The sequence below is a fragment of the Pteropus medius genome, unplaced genomic scaffold (genome assembly GCF_902729225.1).
Source record: "Pteropus medius unplaced genomic scaffold, Ma_sr-lr_union100, whole genome shotgun sequence".
NCBI lineage: Eukaryota > Metazoa > Chordata > Mammalia > Chiroptera > Pteropodidae > Pteropus > Pteropus medius.
The window spans coordinates 9,968,735-9,990,572 of NW_024349796.1; the positions used below are offsets into that span (position 1 = coordinate 9,968,735).

Here is a 21,838-nt window from a genome sequence, read left to right on the forward strand (position 1 = left end):
CCAGATATATTTGCTTTTGGGAAAGATATGTGCAACAAGGTTAAAATCTCTGACGGAAACTACGTGGTGTATTTGAGGCATTTATCAAAGTTTCAAAAATGATGGATTGAAAGACCTACTGTGCCAGTTAATTGAATAATAATAATGACCTAAGGCACTCAGTACCTAGGTGCTCCATCAACTGGCATGGCCAATTGAATCTGACAGTATTATTCAAAATTGTTATCTTAGCATCTAAGCAACAGATTTGATTTTGACTGATAAGATTGAGCATAACATAAGGGACATCTTTAGATCTCTTGATCTTGAAATCAAATCTCTCTCTCTCTCCTACTCTCTCCAGAGAGAGCAACAGAAAAAGCAGGATTTTTTTTTTTTTTTAAGACTGTAATTAGTACACATGCTCTACAAGTATTATAGTGTTTGTTTTGCCTCTTTATTCATCCCTCGGTAACTGCTAGGGTGATGTGAGATCCAGTGTCGCCCCAGTGGTGTGGAGGAGGACAGTGGTGTTGTGTGTTGTTCCTCGATTCTTCCCTGCCGACCAACGCAGCAAAGTACAGGTTGGTGGGATTTAGAAAAAGTAAGATTTCTTGAAAGTATGTTTTAGGAAACTGGCCACACTAAGGAAGGCTGCAGCCCTGTGCAATTTGGGAGGTGAGGAGATAAGGCAGAGTACACCCCAAGGGAGGAGCAGGTTTTCAGCAAGGGGAGCTATAACAACCCAGAAGTGGGAAGGTCTTTATATTTGGACGGTGATGGGAGGTCCTAGATGATCCCATCTGTATGTGAGATTGCCTTGACTGACAGCTGCTATATAACACTTAGCCTTGTGCACTTGTGCTTACCCAGAATTCAGTCTGTTACAATTAGATGCCTGAACTTCCAGGCATGACATAGTATAATGACAATATGAGCATTAGACTGTGGGCAGATTAGGGTAGTACCTTCTGAGCAGGCCTCTGTGACTGATTAAACAAGCTATGGATTATGACTCTCCTGTCTTTTGTCTCTGGAGATGCAGGAGGGATTCTCTAACTACCAATAGGGTGTTCTTTGGAGGTCTCTGGGCTGGACCTCTATGCCTTTGTTCCCCTGTCCCTCATGTTTGACTAGCTACATAACACTTCTATTTACATATTATGTATTTGTCTATTTAAAACCATCTGTTTCCTTTCTCCTATTGTTTAATTGGTAAATAATTTTTCCAATTTATATATCAATTAAAAATATCTATTGTACTATTTTGGTTTATACCTACTGTTCTCCTACTCTTTTTTTCTCAATGGTGATATATCTTCAATGATGAAATAGACATATTTTACTTTATATAGAATTGTATTCTTTAATTTTTGTGAATATTGACTTTTGTTAATCAGATCATATTCTGAGGTCAATAAAATAGTTCTTTAAAAATAAAACCTGTATAATTTTAGTAAAGAGGAAAATTTTAATTTATATAATCAATCCATACTTACAAAAAATTAGAATATTTAAATTTTTGTTTTTAATCTAGTGGACTACTCAATTAACAATTACCAAGAAAATTATATATTGAACTTCTGCTAAAAAATGTATTGGATACTTGAGGGAAGCAAAATAAATACAAGAATATAAGATATGGATATTATCCTCATGGTTATAATCTAGCTATAAAGAAAAAATACACAAATATTAGCAAAAATTAATATTAAACCTATTATTCATTCATTTTTCATAACCATCTAGACTCCAATTCTTCATGGAATGCCATCATACATTCTTACTGCTAAGAACAAAACTGGCTATTGTCTAAAATAATCTCTAAGCTACTTAGCATGGATACAAAGCCTTTCATATGTTTTGTTTTCCTTAACTGTCCCCCTGAGAGTACTTTCAATTCCTATTCTCCTTTTTAAAAAGATAACTAAAGCAATTTTAATTCCTGCAAAATACTAGGGCTTTAAAGTGCCTTCAACTCTACATATCCATTTATGTACTTTTCCCACTTATCTATGTTAATGTCTTCTCAGGGACAGGCGTTCCCTGATACCTGGGGGCAAACCCAGAGGCTTCCCTTTGTGGTCTGTGTGCCTCTCATACACACTTAGCTCACTATAACATTACAGTATCATTTGCATCTTTAGCCAGTAGACTGGAAGTTTCCTGTAGGCAGAGACAATGTATAACCTGTTCATTGGTCTTAACATACATCTCATACATAGTAGACATTTGCATGTATTTGTTATTGAATAAATCACTAAATAAAAACATTGCAGGTTAGTAAAATGCCAATTAAAGGAAGAAATTAGAGTATTTCTGTATTTCAGTGACATTTTATGGCAATAAATATGGTGCAAAGCAAGGTTAGGAATACAGAGAACTGATACTGTGAAAAAGTTCAACTGACCGTTTTTAAAGAGTTTGTGCAGGGGCGCGACCTCATTACACCATCCCTAAGGCTCCATATGATTAAGAACAAGCGAGGACTTGTTTTTCAGAAGGGCTCGCACTTTGTGCAGACTCAAAATACTGATATCTAAAATTCTCGTATCAATTTATTCCTTTGTCTTGAGAAGTACTGTTGTTCTACAGACCAGAACACTAAGCAGCATGATTAGCACATTTTATTAAAGCCAGAAACTGTAGGAAGTCAAATAATAAGCTGGATGGGCATGGGGCCATCATAACATTTGATTGTTGAATTGTTTCAAGCTAAAATGAGATTACAATTCCCAAGTGTTGGCTGAGGCCGCTCCGACCCAGTCGTTGCCTGGATGGCCAATGTGTACTTTTGTTTCGCCATCTTCTCTTCTGATTAATCTTTTTTTTAAATCAAGTTTTAATTAAGTATCATTTACCTGAGGTTCAGATGGTTGCTAGCATCAATACAATGTACCCCACTATTCTCAAGGCATGGCAAGTCACCAAACCTGCCTTCACTCTATGTCTTTCCAGCTGTAAATAGTAATTTTAATTTCTTAAGAAAGGAGTTTATAATAAAGTAATATAGAAAGCAAGAAAAGTAGCAAATGCTGTATTGTATAGATATACTAAATGCATACATTTAAAATGCCACATTATATGTAATGTGCTTTCTTCCACAGGAATACTAGGAATTTTATAGGGAGCATGCTCGTGTTTAATAGTATATGCTGCAGTACATTATTAGCACACATGTGCCATTAACTAAATTTTCTCCTACTTCATATTTTATTGAAGAACATAGTATCCAGCTACTACTTCATAAATGACCTCAGACTCTAATATGCAAGTGATTTGACAAACCAAAATAGATGATAACAGTGTGGTAAATGAATTGTTAGCAGACAGAAGGAAGGAGAAACAGATGTTTAATGAGGAGTGGAACATGTGGGAAGGAAGATTTTCTGTTCTTCAAAAGCACTGTGGCACTTCAAAACTACAGTAATGGAAGAATGCTTTTTAATTTAGTACTTGAGTTTTAAAGTACAAAACGAAAATCTGTCCCTTAGAATGATGTAAGTAACGGGAAGCATATAAAGTAAATATTAATATTCTTCACTTCCTCCAAGCCTAATCCCATTTCAGTAAGCAATATCAATAGTTTGGCTTGTATATTTCTGTTATCATATATGTATGGCTATATTATGCATATGTATCCATGAGAGACAAAATAGGAAATGAGAATGTATAATATATGATATGTGCCATATGAAATATAAATGGCATAAAGTGTATAACATACAAGATATGATATACTTATTATATAGCACAAATAATATTAACTTTATATTCATTTTTTATTTGTATATATGTATGTACGTATATGGAGATATATAGTCTTCACTTATGTAAAATATTTTTGAAATATTTTACATGTTAACATAACTTATAAAATCATCATATAGAATATAAATTTTTCTTCACTTGAAAATGACCCCACTTATGTTGACATCAGCAATGGCAATATACTATATTCTCGTTACATTTTTAGCATATTATCATACATAAGAACTTTCCAAATGTAGATTTGAACTGTTTTTTTTTTTTTAAACAACTAATGCGTGATGTTTTTGCCAATTGCATGAGTTTTTTCTCAATATTTAAGGTGCAGGATGATTTCCAAAAACACTATTAAAAGATCTTGTGTAATACAGCTGCACATCAGTTACCAAAAATATAAAATATATCTATAAATGGCAATATATGTCATCTAGTTCTGATTATCAAATCATTTTTCAGTGTTATATAAATTTGACCATTAGTAAATCACACACTGAGTTATTTATTTTTTTTCAATTTTGCTATCACTCAGTGGTTATGGTAAAGTTTTAAACTTAATTCCTTCTTTCTCTAGTATTTCTTGTGTCATCTGCAACCTTATAAAGACTAAACTATTTGAAGCCTATATCACACATGAATAATAATCATTCAGAATAAGGAAAAAGATGTCCTCAGAACAATGGCTAATTACTGATTACTTATAACAAAAATTAATTGCTATGACCTATGATGTGACCATAGGATCCTAACATGTACCTTTAAAACAAACTTAATTTTTATTGTAAGATTTAAAGTAGAATGAATATTTATATATATACACACACGCACACATATGTATGTATGTGTGCGTGTGTGTATATATATGAAGGAAGGAAAGTAAAGGTTTAAAGTAGAAAAAATATGAAGAAAGGAATGTATATATGAAGAAAAGTAAAAAATACATATATATGATATTATAAAAACAATATATATTTATATATTACAAAAACAATATATTAAATATGATACAGAGTTTTAAAAAGAGTTTTTAACTAGATTCGGTGAGAATCTTTCCTGACATTTATAAAAATGGAGAAGAGAGAGATTTTTAACGACGTATGTATGTATTTGATTTTCTAATATCTGTTCAGAACCATAGAATGTTATCTTTACTTAGTTGCTAAAATATTTAGTACTCAAGCCTACCATTGGGGAAAAATAGAAACCATCTTCTGAAAGAGACAGACTGTGCCAAATTTGTGTGTGTGTGGATGGATGTGTGTGTTTCTTTGAAGGACAAACCAGAAACTTGAGTTTATCTATTTAGTACCCATGTAACAAGGAGTGTCAGGTATAGGTGTGGTTTAGGGCGCTGCTGTGATGTCCACCAATGCCACACACACAAAATGGTAACTTTGGGATGAAGGGATGATGTTTCCTCTGTGTTAGATAAAGCAAGAATAAAAGCATTTTAAATTTAATTTAATGACATTGATCTTTGGCATGCATTGTGATTCAAACACAGCTTTGTGACAGTCTCATGGTCTTCTCATCTAATCAGAGTGACGACACTTACCTCTCTCTGAAGAGAATCCCATAGGTGCCTCTCATGAGCAACCTGTTTTAACGCCAACATGTGTTGTCTAAGAACAGTACTTATGTGAAAAAGCCTTATTGATGTTGTTTTCATGTGGCACATTTTTATGGCTACTAGTGCTAATTTTAAAGAACAAAAATAAAGGGACTCCACAGAAAGTCTTCAACTATGTAAAATATTTCATTCTCTCATGAATGTTTTAAAGTTAGACTTATGAAATACAAAGTAGAGATAAGTTTAGCTTATGGAAGTTGGCAAAGCTTGGTTCAGTTCTTAATTAGAAAGTGAGAAAATCTAGTAGCGATAATACAGATCATGGCCTTACGATGAGCATAGAGTGATATTAAACTTAATCGAAGTCCTCTGTCAATAATAACTGGTGTTGATATATAATGTAGTAAATGAGTGATCTGTCATCTTTTTCCATCAAGTAGGAATCACAAAGTAATATTCTAAAATAGTATTTGGAGTCAGTGTTGTGAATATCACCTGTTCACCAGAAACTCTTTAAATTATTATTGAGTTTATTACTCTAACAAAAAACAGATTCTAGTAGCAACATGCGCTTGTGAGTTAAAGTAGTCTAATTATTATTTTAAATTCTTACTATAAATATTTAATCTCATATTCTCTCTAAAACACTCAGAGTGTTTTCGTTTAAATGTGTATTGCTTTATCTTTGTGCTTTTAAATATTCTAAGTGCTTTTATTTTTACTTTGTTCAACAACTATATTTTATATCTTTCAATTTTAGGTGTGTGATTTCAAATAAAATTTGCTGATGTGTGTATACCATTTCACAACTTTAATTTTCTGTGTAAGCTTTTCTTGGTTAATAGCAGTAATTCAGTAGTATTAGCACAGGGACCCTGAACAATTGCTATGGTGCAAAATAAGATCACAGGCAACAACTTCAGTTAAGTGAATTATCTTTATATTTCAAGAACATGATATATGTTTAAAGCAGCCAAAGAAATTGCTACAAATTCCCTACAGATCGCTCAAAATTTGCTTGCAATATTCCATCCCAATGATACTACTGTAAATATCTTTCAGAAAAAAAATTATCTTTGTTTGATATAGTTATACTTGAAAGTATTAATGATTTATTTAAAAAAAATAATGATTTACCTAGTCATAGAATTTGGTTAGATTTATCATAATTAATTCAATATATCCCATTCTTTTATGTTTTATATCAATGTGATCTAATTTATTATATTTTCTCAATTTGTGTAACTTTATATTAAAATTAATAACACAAATCTTTAAATGACTCTTCTATTGGTACACAAAAAAGTGTAAACACACAGAAGCCTAAGTAACACTTTTCAAAACAAAGTTAGTAATTGTGACTTTCTTACCAAAGAACAAACATTTTTTAAATAATTTGTTCAAATTAGATACATAATTTTATATTTCAAAAATACCTAACTTTAACAGCACACAGTGAAAATACTTTAGAAATATTTTCAGTTTAATCAATACTACCAATTCTAATGGATTTTCTTGAACTAATAAAAATATATTCACATGTTAATGGCTTAAGGTCACCGTTTAATACATGTAGGCTTTCAAAAAAAAAAAAAAGTATGTCTAAACAATAAGCATCCCACCGAAGTAGAAATGAATGTTGTAGGCTAAAAAGACTGCTAACCTCTGTGAAACTAGAGAACACGTTCAGACACACACCTCTGGCTTTCTAATTGAGACATAATCACCAGAAAAGATGAGCATTCTGATATCACATCTGCATCTCGAATCCTGCAGTCACAGTTGCAAAACTTCCTTACCAAAGTGAACACTGCTACATGAAGGTCCCATGACTGTCATATTTTTCATTTTCCATTAATTTTAAATTAGTCTTTCTCAAGAAATGAATGAGTTTATTAGACAATTTTTTATTTTAATGCAAAATTCTTACTTTTGTGTTAAGACTGGAGAAACCAATCTTCATGGAGCATTTGATTATTTTAAGCATTATTGTGCTAGAAAGGCTATCTTTCATCCAAGTTTTTGGTTTGGCTTTGCTTTATTTTGGTTAAGTGAATAAATGAGGTAGTCTAGACTGAGATCAGGTATGATGTGATATTGTCAGCTTCCACCTACAGCATGTTTCCTCAAGGACTTATGACCTCTGAGAACTTGTTAAGCATTTATTTCTCATTATGTTTTATTGAAGATTGTTGCTCATTTTTAATATTTTATTCAGCACTTGAGTGATTAGATGTCGTTTGTATGAGACATCAATCACAATGTTCTAATACTACTTTTAATGACTGGGATGGACAGAAATGTGCTCTATTCTTAGACTTTAACCTGGATCCTATTAGCTGCTATTATTTTAATAATAAGTTTATAGGTAAACTATATCAATTTAGAGAGAGTAGATTTATCGTCTGTCGAGAAAAGGAAACATGATATAAACAGAGAGAGTTGATTTCCTCTCACCTAAGCAACCCCTAGGAAGTGACTAGAAAGCTGCCTGAAAACTCTCTCCTAAAATGTAGATTTCCATATTTTGTACAAATACATCTGTGGTCAGAGATTTCCATTACACTTGCAGCGGCTGCATGATTCTGTAGAGCTCTGAGAGTGATCAGTCAATGGGAGAGAAAGGGTTTAACCTATTCATATATGATTTTTGGACATATTCAAAAATGTAATGAAATATCTTATGATCCGGTTATTTATGCATCATTTAAAAGGTCCAAATAGAAGCCGAATCAACATCTGAAGAGTTGGAAAGCATTTTTGGGTTTGTGGCAATTGGGCTAGTTACTGTGTACTGTACTCCTCCACCTCTAATACTGTAAAATGCTAGGATTATGCTGTAGTGCACTTAGTAAATTTAGTACATTTACTTTGTATTTTAAAACAGATAATTTCTCTAATGCAAATCGTGGGTTTTACAGGCAAGTAAATTGAGACATAAGAAGAGTTAAAGACTACAACTGACTGTCGACCCTGCTGAGAAGAAATTTACACTTACATCCCTTGATTGTTTATGAGGAGAAATAGTGACTGCTTACGTGCGAATTAACATATGTATGATTTTGCATAGAAAACAACTTTTTACGATGTTCAAATATCTCTTTTTCCATAGGAAATGACATGATTTTGAATGCTAAGTAATACTCTATTTTAGTAAGTAATGCAGTCTAGTTTTTAGAGATTGATAAAAATTTAACCTTGAGGACCAGGTTTTACAAGGTTCATGCTATCTGCATATGTGTAGTTCCTCAGAGCATTTTAGCATTCCACTGACAACATGCATATACAGAGATTATTTATCAGTATTTCATATCAGGGGGAAAAAAAGTTGTTCCCAAATGATCTTATAAACCACATAAATAAAAATCGACATTTGAGAAAGCATCAAGCTATCATTTACTAAATTCAGTGATTTTCTTTTCTCTCACAGCACCAAATTGTAAAGATTGTTTTTAGCAGTGACTTTGGTCTATGTGAATGTCCCTTCAGAATGTGCTGGTAATGGCCTGACAGTAGGACTTCTGCCACTGACTCATACTAATGTAAAGAATTCTAAAAAGTACGAATTTTCTGCGAGAGTCCTCTGTGGGAAGTAGGAGTAAACAAAGTGCCCACATGCAAATTTGCTTCATATTTTCACAAATGCAGCTGAACAGGGATTTCACTTTTCAAAGGAATCTTCTGTATTTACTACTCTACTTGTTAAAGGGCTCCCTGGGCCAAGATTTGTTAATGATCAGAATACTGTCACCACAGGGCTAATTCAGGCATGTCCCACCCTTTTACATTTGTACCTCTTTCAGCCTAATACTAAAACACTGTTTGGGAAATGGTATGGAAGAAACTATAAAATTCAGCTTTAAAATATTGCTAATGGCTTGCTATTATAAATAATAAGCAAACTCATTCTTAAGAAAGGTGCAAGCCCAGGATACATCCCCTCGCATGTCATCCTCTTCAACATCCACAGCTCAATTCTGTGTATTTGTAAAGATAAGTTAAAATAAATGTGGGAAGCAGTTTTCAATCTGAAAACAGTTTAAAAGGCAAATTCTTAATACTTCCAGCTAGTTCTCAGCTGCAGTGATGATTGGGGGCATAGATTGGTGCTACAATTAATAATAACCTGAGAGTTATTTCTTTTGAGCATCAGAAGCTGTAAATAATTTTATCTTCTGCTGGAACTATTCACCATATATTATGTTTATTAACTATACTTGATTAATGGATTTCTAAATATTTCTCAGAACCCCAAGGGTTTCATGGAATTATATCAGAAGCTTAAAGTGGATGAAAGAAAGGATTTTCTTCCCTTCCGACACAGTCCCCTTCTGTCACCAGAAGAAGGAATCTGCTTTGATCTAACTCTCAGTAGCTCCATATAAAAAGAATTATATAGTAAATATATATAAATATTATAAAGATTATGTGTATCTTTATATATGCATGCATATACCCACTACACACACACATACATACACACACTTCAATTATGTATGAGTTTGCCATTCATATACTAACTACAATATGTGCGTACCAGCCAATCATTTCGATATTGTATTTTAAACCTAGGAAGGTCTCTAATTATAGGGAGCAATGTATGTATATATTAATATTCATATTTGAGTGGCTATAAAGGTAGCGTAGGCATAGCTTTTTAATTATAGAGCTATAATTCCTTTTTTGTTGTAATGAATATGCTTCTGTTGCTTCCCATAGCTGGTGTCTGCTGCACATGATATGGGAAGCATTTTGAGAAGCAGACATAATCTGATACATGGTATAAAGGCCTCATTTTTGCCACTATTTTGTGGGAAAAAAATATATGTGTGTGTGTGTGTGTGTGTCAATAGTGGAAGGATGGAAAACCAGTGCCAAATTACTTTAGCAGTGCAGGCAGGAGATGACAATCTCGTAAAGAGTACAGCAGTATTGAGACTATGGACAGGAGATAGATTATGCATATATTTTGAAGGGAAAGTTGATTGGCTTCCCAAGAGGTCGAGTATGACATATGGGAGCTACGGAAATTGTGAGAGAGAAAATGGCATTGCCTGTATACCTGACATAGATCGACTAGCACTCGTAGGTCTGATAGGTGAGAAGCAAGAGAGTGAGTGCCAGTCAAGTCGTGGATGTCCCAGTGGATTACGACATTAACAGATATTGTGTAGACTGGGGAAATGTTTTAATGGAGAAGTTTGTCATTAAGTCTTTACCAAAAGTCTTAATTGATAAGTCTAACAAAGTTGCATCAGTTAGCTATTGTTGTTTAAAAAAAAAAAAAAGACATGTCCCCATGCATTTAAAATAACATTTAAAAAAATTACTATTGTAGTCTCTTAAGGTGGGAATCAAGTGCTTCTAGCTAGACACAGCTGATCTCAGCTGGGCGCAGTCTTCTATCTGTGGGTCATTGGGGGTACCTTTTGAAATTAGCTGCTCTCCTTGCCATTGTGGAATTGGTCCAAGGTAGAGAAACAGCAAATTTGACCAAGGAGATTACAATACGTAAAGAAAGAATAAAAGCTAGAGTGAGAATGTAAAACAGTATATGTTTTTTGCATATTTGCATATATGCCAGACTTAATTAAAATATGTGAGACTTTATTTTTAATAAAAATAGTATTACTTAAAGTTTATATACTTAACATTTAAGAGTAGCTCCCTTGTTTGAAGAGTAGCTTTTGGGAAATAAACTAACTACATAAAAATTATATTATTCGAAATCCCCATAAAACTGAGAAGATTTTGTCTAATTCCTTTTTCTATCCCATGGCCATATTTAATTAGAAAAAAATATCTTTCTTTAATAAGCTGTGCATTCTCAAAACACATACACACAGACATACACACACTTATAGTCTGAGGCCATCCCAAGATTTTCGGTCTTCTTACAGAGTTTATCAAAAAATACAACATATTATCAGAATTAAAAAATGGTAAAGATAAAGACTTTGAATTTATGTCCATTTCTTAAGGATACTTTTCACCATTTGTTAGAACAGTAAGGTACCCATGCTTTCCTCTTAAATACATCTTTTCTAATATCCTCCCCAAAACATAGTGACTTTGAACAAATATTTACTAAACTCATAATTTACAGATTTTTTTCCAGTTTTGTTGAGCAAGAATTGACATACAACATTATATCATCAATTGCTCTTTAAAATTAGATTTAAAATTAGGTGTTATAATGACTTTTCTATCCATTAACTGAAACATTATACTGAAATATATGAGAGGAATTTTCCGTGTTAAAGCGTGAGTCAGAAACTTTAAATTTCCTCATCTATTTCATGTTTTATTTTTATTTGAAATATTTATTTCTTGAAATATTCATATTTTCATTCAATCATTCTCATATATCTTTATTCAAGAATGCCATATACATAATAACAATCACTGATAGAATCCACTTACCAAATGTTTACCGAATGTTAAACACTGATGTAGGCAGCTAAATATAATCTGTCACCTTACTTGATATGGTTTATCCTTATTTTGCAAATCAAGAAACTGGTTACTTTAGTATCACAGCTGTGCCTCCAGTGAGACAAAAGACTAGACTAATATAATTCTAAATTAGTTTCTCTTTCCACTCTAGCATTATATACACTTGAGAATATAAACTGTGATTTATATATATATTAAATATGCTTTCTTTGGGATTTTTTTTTAGTAAGAGTTTACAATATTTAATAGGAGAAATAAAATCAAAGGGTATTAGGGAAATACATTATCCATAGAATTAATGTTATATTTACTAAAATCTTTTATCTCATCATTTATTGGTAGTGGTGAATAAAATATACACTGAGTAAATGAAGTGAGATTATGAGGGAATCTACTAACCTATTTATGAGATTTTTAAAATTAAGACTCTGGTTTATTTTTCTAGGGTACTTTATTAACATTCCGATAGACTGTGCATTGTTCTGTACAGTATGCTATGTGATTTTAAGTAAAATGGAAGTTTTATGGTTGTGGCTATTAGAATTAAACAAGAAAATATTTAATATTTATTTTCACATTAAAAGAAATCACAAAATCTAGAGTGCTGTGTTCTCATCAGAGATCCAGTCATCCTAGAATTCCACTCCACCGTCTGGGGTTTGACTTCATCCTGTGCTTCCTGGTGTCTGCCACTGCTCCTTTGAGCAAAGCCCTATCCCTGGTGGCTAGAGATGGAGAGAGCGAAGGGCCAACCCAGGGGGCTGTCTGAGTCTCTCTTCCCAAAGTCTTTCTCAGTGATGCTCTTGTTATATAGTGTTGGCCAAATCTATGTCACATAGTCATCTTCATCAGCGGGACAGGTAATCTAATTGTAAAATTTTGCCAGCACACATTGGAGTCCTAATAAAGTAAGAGTTCTGTTAAGAAAGAAGTGAATGTGGAGATAGGGTAGACAACTCAGAGCCTCTGCCCCAGATACTCTCTAGGGTTATGTCTTAGAATCATGGAAACACACAGCACCCAGTCATATATGATACATACCAAGTCTAAAGTCCATTCCAGAAAACTCAAGGTTAGAAGGTCAACAGCAGATGTATGAGAACACAGTCACTCATTCACTCTGAGGAAACACAAGGCGATCTATCCTGGTGAGATATTCAGCGCAGGAGTTTTAAGCTGCATGAATAAGGAATCAGTGGATAAGATATGATTATAACATAGGTGGCAAAACCATGGCTTCCAGGATCATTTTGTCCTCAATAATTCTTGTTGGGATTGCCTTTAGTCCTTCCTCTGGCATGATCGAGAGCTGGTGACTATGTGTCATGCATCAGACATAACAAGCTAATTGGAGGACTTTCCACACAGTATTTATGGTTGGAGAAGCACCAGACACATCCATGAATTATAGAGACCCTGGGATAGAGGACTTAAAGATGAAGAAGATTTATTATCTTAGGTATTGATCCATAGCAAGTTATCACTGAGCATTTCAGAAAGCTAGCCCCTTTTCTGGAACATTGAATGGCAAGAAATCAGTGTTAGACAAATTGATCATTATTTCTCAATCATGTGCCTGATTTCCAAGTGTGACCATTACGCATCTTCATGACATCTTCAGTGAACTGTACCATTTTGACCCACACAGAAGGTGAGGTCAGTCACTGTCATCATTATGGAAACACCACAGGATGGCTGAGATAGGGCACTAGATTCTTGTAATATCATCTGCAGAATAGCCTGGTGTTGATCCTTGGACTGTGAAGGGTATTCTAATGTCATTGAATGAGTTCTGGACATCCAGTCTAAATCACCAGATTACTCTGTGATTTCAGGGAAGTGTTCAACTGGCCACCTATACTGATAACCCTCTGTTATTCTGACCACATAAGCATAGGGTAAAATTTTGGAGTTTTTCTCCTCTTGCAGTTGACCTTTGGCACCTCCTGTGTTTTATTTTTTTATTTTTATTTATTTTTTTATTGTTACAATGTCAGAATGATGGGGCGAATCCTTCAGCTATGACAAGGGAGGGCACCCCACTCTCGGATTGATGAGACTATGACCTGCATGTTCAGAGAAGCACTAGCTCTTACCCTGGGTGCTAGCTTATCCTACTTGGCAGCTGATTAAAGGGTCTCCTTAAGTGTGACCATTGGGTGGGGGTAGAAGTTTTTCAATGGCAACTTTGCAGTATGGCTCACGACAGAAGTTTTTCATTCTGCAGTTCCTAGATACATCAGCTCTACCCCTCGGTGTCATCAGATGTTGGGGAGGTGATAGGAGCCACGCTTAGAAGTTGTCCAATCCTTGTTGCTGACCAGGAGTGAGCATTTGGAACTGTAGCCAATTCCCATTGAGCTTTAGAGAGTGTCAGTTCCTTTTCTAGGATGATAGGCATTTCTGAGTCTTAGAGATTCAACATTTACCTTGCATTAGGACTGTTATTTATGATCTTGGAAGACTGATTTTTCTCAGCTGCTTGTGATGATTACATACAGTAGGACACATAAAAAGGTCAGATAATATGCTTTACAATATGTTAGTGTATGTATTAATATATTACAATTATTATATTATATGTAAAATAATATGTACACATAGATTATTTTAAATAAACAAATGAGGAAAGTGCAGCTCCAAAAATATAAGTGAATTGAAAATTAATAATGACATAAATACTAAATCTCCAGTTTTCTAAATCTAAGATAGTTTTTTAACCCACATGCAAAATATATTTCGTATGTATGAAAAGTAACAGTTTTCAATATAAAGTGAACATATAGAATTTTTTATCTAATTGATGACCATTAAATTTCTTCAACATACGATGTATTTTTATAATAGTTTTGAGATTTTTTATAAAATATTTAAGTTTCTCAACAATTGGATTATGCTAAAATTTGGAAATAAATTCTTGAAAAATACAAGCTCAAGAAGAACAAGTTGATCAATGATGCTGAAAATACGATGTTTAATGCTATCATCTACATAAAGAAAAGGAACATTTCCTGCCTCAAGCAATGCTTGTTATTGTTCAGTTTTATTGGGTAATGAGCTAAATGTCACAGAAACCATAAATCATTATTTTTTACTATGTAGAAAAAAATATAGTAGTAGATGACATTGCTTACATATTTTTTAATAGGAATTATTATTATTTTTTATTTAATTGTGGGAAGTTGGGACTATAATAAATTCCAGGAAAAAAAGTCAACATTGTATCGTAATTAAATACACAGATTCTAGAGTTACATGGCTCAGGTAGAAATCCAGGCTCCAAAATGATGAAGAGTAGCATCTAGTAAATGTGTTTTTCATTATTTTACAAGCCTAATGTTTTTCATCTGTACAGCTGGAATGATAAGAACACATACTTCTAGGATCAGTGGTTTTTTATTTGAATAAAGCAATTCACATAAAGTTCTTAAAGAAAAATTTTGATATTATGTTCTTAAAATGTTAGCTGGCATAAAACTTGTTTTTCATGACAAAGATATCTAAATTATTTTTCAGTATTGCAAAATATGAATTCCCTTTTGTTTCACCACCAAAAACTGATAAAACTGAAGTGTTTTCAATTGCTTAATTTGATATTATATAACCTACTTTTTCCTTCCGTTAATTACTGACACTATTTTTAAATAAGAGTAAATATATACACATGTTTTATTTTTAGGTTGAATTTCAGATTCATAACCATTTCATGGCTATGGTGAAAGGAATTGGAGTAGGTATTTTAGAATTCTGCCTTGTGATTTCTGGATACAGTAAATTATACTATATTACTATAAGTTTACTCTCCACTTATGCTATTAGATAACTGATTATAAGAACTTTAAAAAACAATGACCATTATTCATTGACTTTGTAGATGAAAGTTTTGAAAACTTTATGCTGACTTATTTTTTGTATTATATTTATCAATGTTAAATAGGTATTATAATACAGTGAATATCAAAGTGAAACTTTTGAATAAAAATATATGTTCAATTATAGCATGTAACAATGTTTTAAAGTATACAAATTTTTATGGTTTAAAGAGTTGCCAAGAAGTTACTAAGCATATCATCATTACAACACCCAAGATAAAATTATAGATTATTCTTAACGACTTATATGTCATGCTTGCTCTCACAATTATTGAATCAAACATTTATCATAAATATGCTTAATCTTTTATCATATTTTATATAAATAAAAATACATTGGGTATTTTTATTAGAGTCTTCTCTTATTAGTATTTAGGAGATCCATTAATGATGTTTCAAATACAACCAAACATTCATTTTTTTTTTTTTTTTTGCTTTGTAGTTTCCCATTACATCAGTATTCCAAAGAATAATTATATTTTCTGTTGATGGACATTTGGGTTGTTCTAGTTCAAGGCTTTTAAGAATAATACTCTCAGAAAAATGTTTTACATGTATGTGTTTTGCACATACATATGGATTTATTTTAAGTGTAGAGCATAGACTGGAATATTTTGGTCTTAGGCTATACCTGTGTTCTGCTTTGATAGATTCAGCTACTCTGTTTTGCAAAAGGGTTTCAGCAATTCACACTGCCACTGATGGAGTGTAGATCTAATTTTTCCACATGTTCTCCAAGTCTTGGTATTTTCAGCTTTTAAACCTCATCACCATCATTGTCATTGCCATCATTATTGTTACTAGTGACTTAAAGCCAAATGAATCAAAGGCCACCAGGAAAAAGTCCCTTGCTGGCCAAGTCTGACTTATTGATGTGACACTGGAAGGAAGAGAAGTCCAAGGGGACCAGAAAATGCTGTCCCCAAGAGAGAAGAGGGAAACGTCCCTCCTAAGCTTCGGCTTCTCAGCAGTGATTTTTAGGAGAGTCTAAGGGAAGCAGAGGTCAGTTCTGGGTGGCTCCCACTCTCTGAGGTGGGTTTAGAAGCAGAGATTAACTAGAGTTTGGGTGACGTCATGAGACCAGGACAGTTAGTGACTAGGTATCACCAGTAACAGATGGGACTGCAAAGTGGCAGTAGGGTGTCTTTGGTAAGTAAGAAAGAGTCATTGAAAAAAAGAAGTCATTAGGGTATTTCACAGTTGCTGCATGACCTTGGGGAAAACGATGTTTCCAGTTAATTTTGCAGCTGGCTTTATCTGTGTCTGTTCTCTAGTGTGACGAATGGGGCAGGGCTGTTTTTTCTCTTTTTTACTCCAAGTTCATTTTCACTCTTTTAATCCCAGACAGGTTTTTATTATTTCATTATACATTCTGAATACAAGTCTTTGTTGTTTTATGCAGTGAGACTGTCATCTCCCATTCTCATGTTTTCCATTTTCTTCTCTTAATAATGTCTTCTGATGAACAGAGGTCTTTAATGTTAAGTGAAATTCATTAATTTTTACTTTGGGTTAGTGTTTGGTGTGTTCTTTTTAAGAAATACTTGCTTATGCAAAGTCATTAAGCTATTTTTCTATATAATCTTCTAGAAGTTTTGTTAAACTTGCACATCATCTACAATTCATCTGGAGTTGATTTCTGTGTACAGTGTAAGATAGGAATATAGATAATGAGATCTAGATTTTTTCCTCTTTGCATATAAATAGCCATATTTGCCAATAACTTTTATTGGAAAGATTATTATTCTTTGCTGTAATACCATGGCTTTTTCTTCACAAATCAGGTGGGTCTGTTTCTTTACTACATTCTTTTCTCTAGGTCTATTTAGCTATCATTCTACCAACATCATACCATTCTAATTACTGTAGCAATATAATTACTCTCAGGGTTGGCTAATGTAAGTCCTCTAATTTTGTTCTCATCTTAAATTTTATCTTCCATTTTCTTTGTTTGCTAGTTTGCAATAACACACACACACACACACACACACACATACATACATACATACATACATGTACATGCGTACACATTCACCACAAAAGATCTGATGGAGTGATGACTGGGAGTGCATTGAATATCTATGAAACTATATATATTTAAAGGATATTTGCCAATTTAAAAATATTCAGTCTTCTAAAGTTTGAACATGGTATATAGCTCTTTTTATTTGGGTTTATTTATTTTTTATTTTTTATTTTTTTTAGGTGAGGCAACCCTTGGTTGACCTCACAGGTTGCAAGGACCCTGTCAGCTTACAATCCCTTATTCTTTAGTTTTTACACCTACAGCACCTGGTCTTCCTAGGTGGTCTCCCATCCAAGTACTAACCAGGCTAGGCCCTGCTTAGCTTCCAAGATCAGATGGGATTGGGCTTGTTCAGGGTAGCATGGCTGTAGACTATTTGGGTTTATTTTTAATTTCTCTCAGTAGTACCTTGGAACTCTATGTAGAGATCTTACATATATTTTGTTATGTGGTAAATAATATAACATTTTCTAATTGTTGCTCTGACCAAAAATATATATATATATATATATCCTGTGTTCTGCCTATTTATCCTTCCCTCCCTCCTAGCCCCTGGCAACCACCGATCTTTTTATTGTCTCCATCATTTTGTCTTTCCCACAATATCATATTGGTAGAATCATACACAATATAGCCTTTTCAAATTGGCTCTTTCAATTACTAAAATACATTTAAGTTTCCTCCACATGTTTTCATGGCTTGACAGCTTATTTCTTTTTGGCATTGAGTAATATTCCATTGTCCAGGTGTACCACAGTTTATCCATTCACCTACTGAAGGACCTATCAGTCACTTCCAAGTTTTGGCAATTACAAATCTGCTAAAAATACCATGTGCAGGTTTTTGTGTGAAATTGTTTTCAAGTCCTTTGGTTAAATACCAAGGTGTGTGAGTACTAGATTGTATTGTAAACATATTTCATTTTGTAAGAACCTTCAAATTGTCTTCCAAAGTGGCTGTACCATTTTGCATTCCCACCAGCAGTGAATGACAGTTCCTCTTGCTCCACATCCCTGCCACCCTTTGGTGTTGTCAGTGTTCTGGATATTGGCCATTCTAGAAGGTGGTAGTAGTTTCCTCTTGTTTTAATTTGCATTTCCTTGATGACCTATGGTTGGAGAGTCTTCTCATATGCTTATTTTCCATCTGTATATCTTTTCTGGTGGGTTGTCCAATCTTGTGCCCACATTTTAATTGGATTTATTATTGAATATTAAATGTTCTTTGTATATTTTGGCTAACAGTCCTTAATTAGCTATGTTTCTGTAAATATTTTCTCCCAGTCTATGGCTTATCTTCTCCTTCTCTTGTCAGTGTTTCTTGAAGAGAAGTTTTTTCATTTTAATGAGCCCAGCTTATTAACTCTTTCTTTCATGTGTTGTATATAAAAAAATTATTGTTAAAACCAAAATCATCTAGGTTTTCTTCTATCTCTATAAGTTTTATAGTTATGCATTTTACATTTAGGTCTGTGATTGATTCTGAGTTAATTTTCTGTTAAGGATATAATAGGTCTGTGTTTAGACTTTTCTTTATTATTTTTTGGTGTGTATATGTCCACCTTCTTTGGCACCATGTATTGAAAAGACTGCTTTTGCTATACTGTGTTGCCTTTACTCCCTTTTCAAGGGTCAAACATTTATGTCGGTTTATTTCAGGGCTCTCTATTCTGTTTCACTGACTGTCCATTCTTTCACTAATGCCACACTGTCTTGATTATTGTTGTTTTACAGGAAGTCTCGAAGTCATAGTGTCAGCCCTTCAACTTTGATTTTTTTCCTTCAGTATTGTGTTAGCTATTCTGTATTTTTTTTTCTTCATATAAATTGTAGAATTGATTTGTCAGTATACACAAAATAACTTGCTGTATTTTTTATTGGTATTACATTGAATCTATAGGTCAGGTTAGGAAGAAATGACATCTTGACAATGTAGAGTCTTCCTATCCATGAACATGGGATTTGTCTTTGTTTATTTAGTTCTCCTTCACTTTCTTTTGATAATTTTATAGTTTTCTTCATATATATCTTATACATATTTTGTTAAATTTATACCTAAGTATTTTACATTAGAGAGTACTAATGTAATTGCATGACAAGGTTGGATGACAGTTTCTGTAACAATTCTTTTCTTTATTCGAACTTGTCATTCTCAGACCCTTAACTTGTCATTCTCAGACCCTTAACTTGTCATTCTTCTCAGACTCTTAACCTAGAATCATCAGTTTACATTACTTTTTTCTTTTGGTAATTTTATTTTAAGAGATTTGTTCCCTGCCTTTGAAAATGCCTGAGTGGAGACCATCTAGTTCTAATCCAACATTTAATCTCAGAACGCAGGATTTGGTATAATATATGTATATTTTTCCAGTCAAAATACCCTGGATTTTTCATGAAGATTAATCAGATCTCAGCCTTTAAATCTTTCCAAACTAGAGATTTCAGAGAGTAGCTATCTTTAGAGAGTCATATAAGAATTTACTTGCCATAGTTTCATTAGTATTTGCCTAAGCACTTTAAATTTGCCTAAAGGATTCATACAGGTCAGTTTCCTGTAATTAAAGTGAAGGAGAAACAAAAGCATGCAAGGAATTCAGACTATTTTTCTCTCCTATTATTTTTGGAACCTGTAATCCTGGATGTATGCTGCTCACTGGGCTTTCCAAAGTCATATACTACCATGTTGAATTCTCGAGTCTTAAATAAGAATAGACAGGAAGAGAATAAGCATTTCTGTTATTTTTCACACTGATTCATCTTTCTTTCCTGCCCTAAACCTCAGTCCAATGAATTCTGAACCAGAGTTTATTGCATCTCTGTCCTGTGGCTAGTGCTTCCTCTGGAACTAATTGCTGAATATTTCTCACCAATAAATTTAGCTGCAATTCCCAAAATGAAGATATGCATTCATAGTGCAATCATCATTTCTTAGTCAATTTTACCTTAACTGGGAATTAATAGGTGAAAAGGCTCAATTCTTTTCTTTTTAATTTTAATATGAAATTACATTATAGTTGAACCTAAACATTTTCTCATGCACCTTTATCATTTTTTTTATTAAAGCAATAACTATTTATTGAACATCTATTATTTTAGGATTTATCCTAGGTGCCAAAAATACAAAATCATATACGCTACTTCTGACAACTCATAGCTTTGTGAAAATAAATGTGTATTCAAATGGAGAATAAGTATACATTTGTATGAAAAAAATATTCTAAGCCTTTGTGCATTTATATATACCAGATTTTTATAATCTTTCATTAAAATAAATAGTAGTAACCACTAAGATTTAGGAACCATTCTGTAAATCAGGAATAATTTGCAATTAATAAGAAGTCTTGCAAAGAAAACTATTCACTTATTCTTTATGTTCTAATGGCTGAACATCTAATAACAAAATTATCATTAATTTTGGCCAAAAAAAATGAGTTAACATTAGTGCTTTAGAACCACTGACCTGGTTAATTCTACATAACCAAGTCAGTTAATTCATTAATTTACTATTATGTAAATAGAGTGTGAATTTTTAGAAGTATTTGTAGGCCTTTGTTCAAGTGTTATTTAATAATAAAGTCACAGAAAATTTATAAAAATAATTATTCAATCAGTTATGTTAATAAGATTCAAATGTATTTATCTAACCTATAAAAGGTAAAGCGAAGTTCATTCTGTATGTCATTTGTATGGCTCCGAAAATATTAGCCTATGGATTTATTTTAATTTGACTATGAACATGCTATATCTTTTTTATGTTAGAAAAAATAATAAATATATCACTTAAAAGTTTTTAATACTTGTTTTATAAATGTACTTTGAAACTTCTTTTCTCATTCTTTTAAAAGTGAAACACCAATAACACAGTTGTGTTAACATTTCAGGTCCACGGAGGCTCCTTTGCCTCTTTGCCGTAGAAAGCCAGTGGTGCTAGCAGGGTGACCCACACGTCCCGCTGCTGCTCTTGAGCCAATGGCAATTATTTTCATTCTAGGTTAATAGGGCACCAGCATCTCAGCATATATTTTGACAGCTGAAACTGCCATTTAAAGGTCAGACTCTCCTTTTCGAGAGGAAAACAGAGAAGCACTTCCATCTTATAAGACATTTTTTTAACTTCCCAAAATATGTGAGAATCTTATAAAATCATACAACCCTTCCATATAAGGTGTTA

At 33.0% G+C, this 21,838-nt stretch overlaps 1 pseudogene; it reads right to left on the reverse strand.

Moving 5' to 3' along the window:
- Positions 1-17,922: 17,922 nt before the first annotated feature.
- LOC120619428 (uncharacterized) lies at positions 17,923-18,041 on the reverse strand (annotated as a pseudogene).
- Between the last annotated feature and the right edge of the window lie 3,797 nt (positions 18,042-21,838).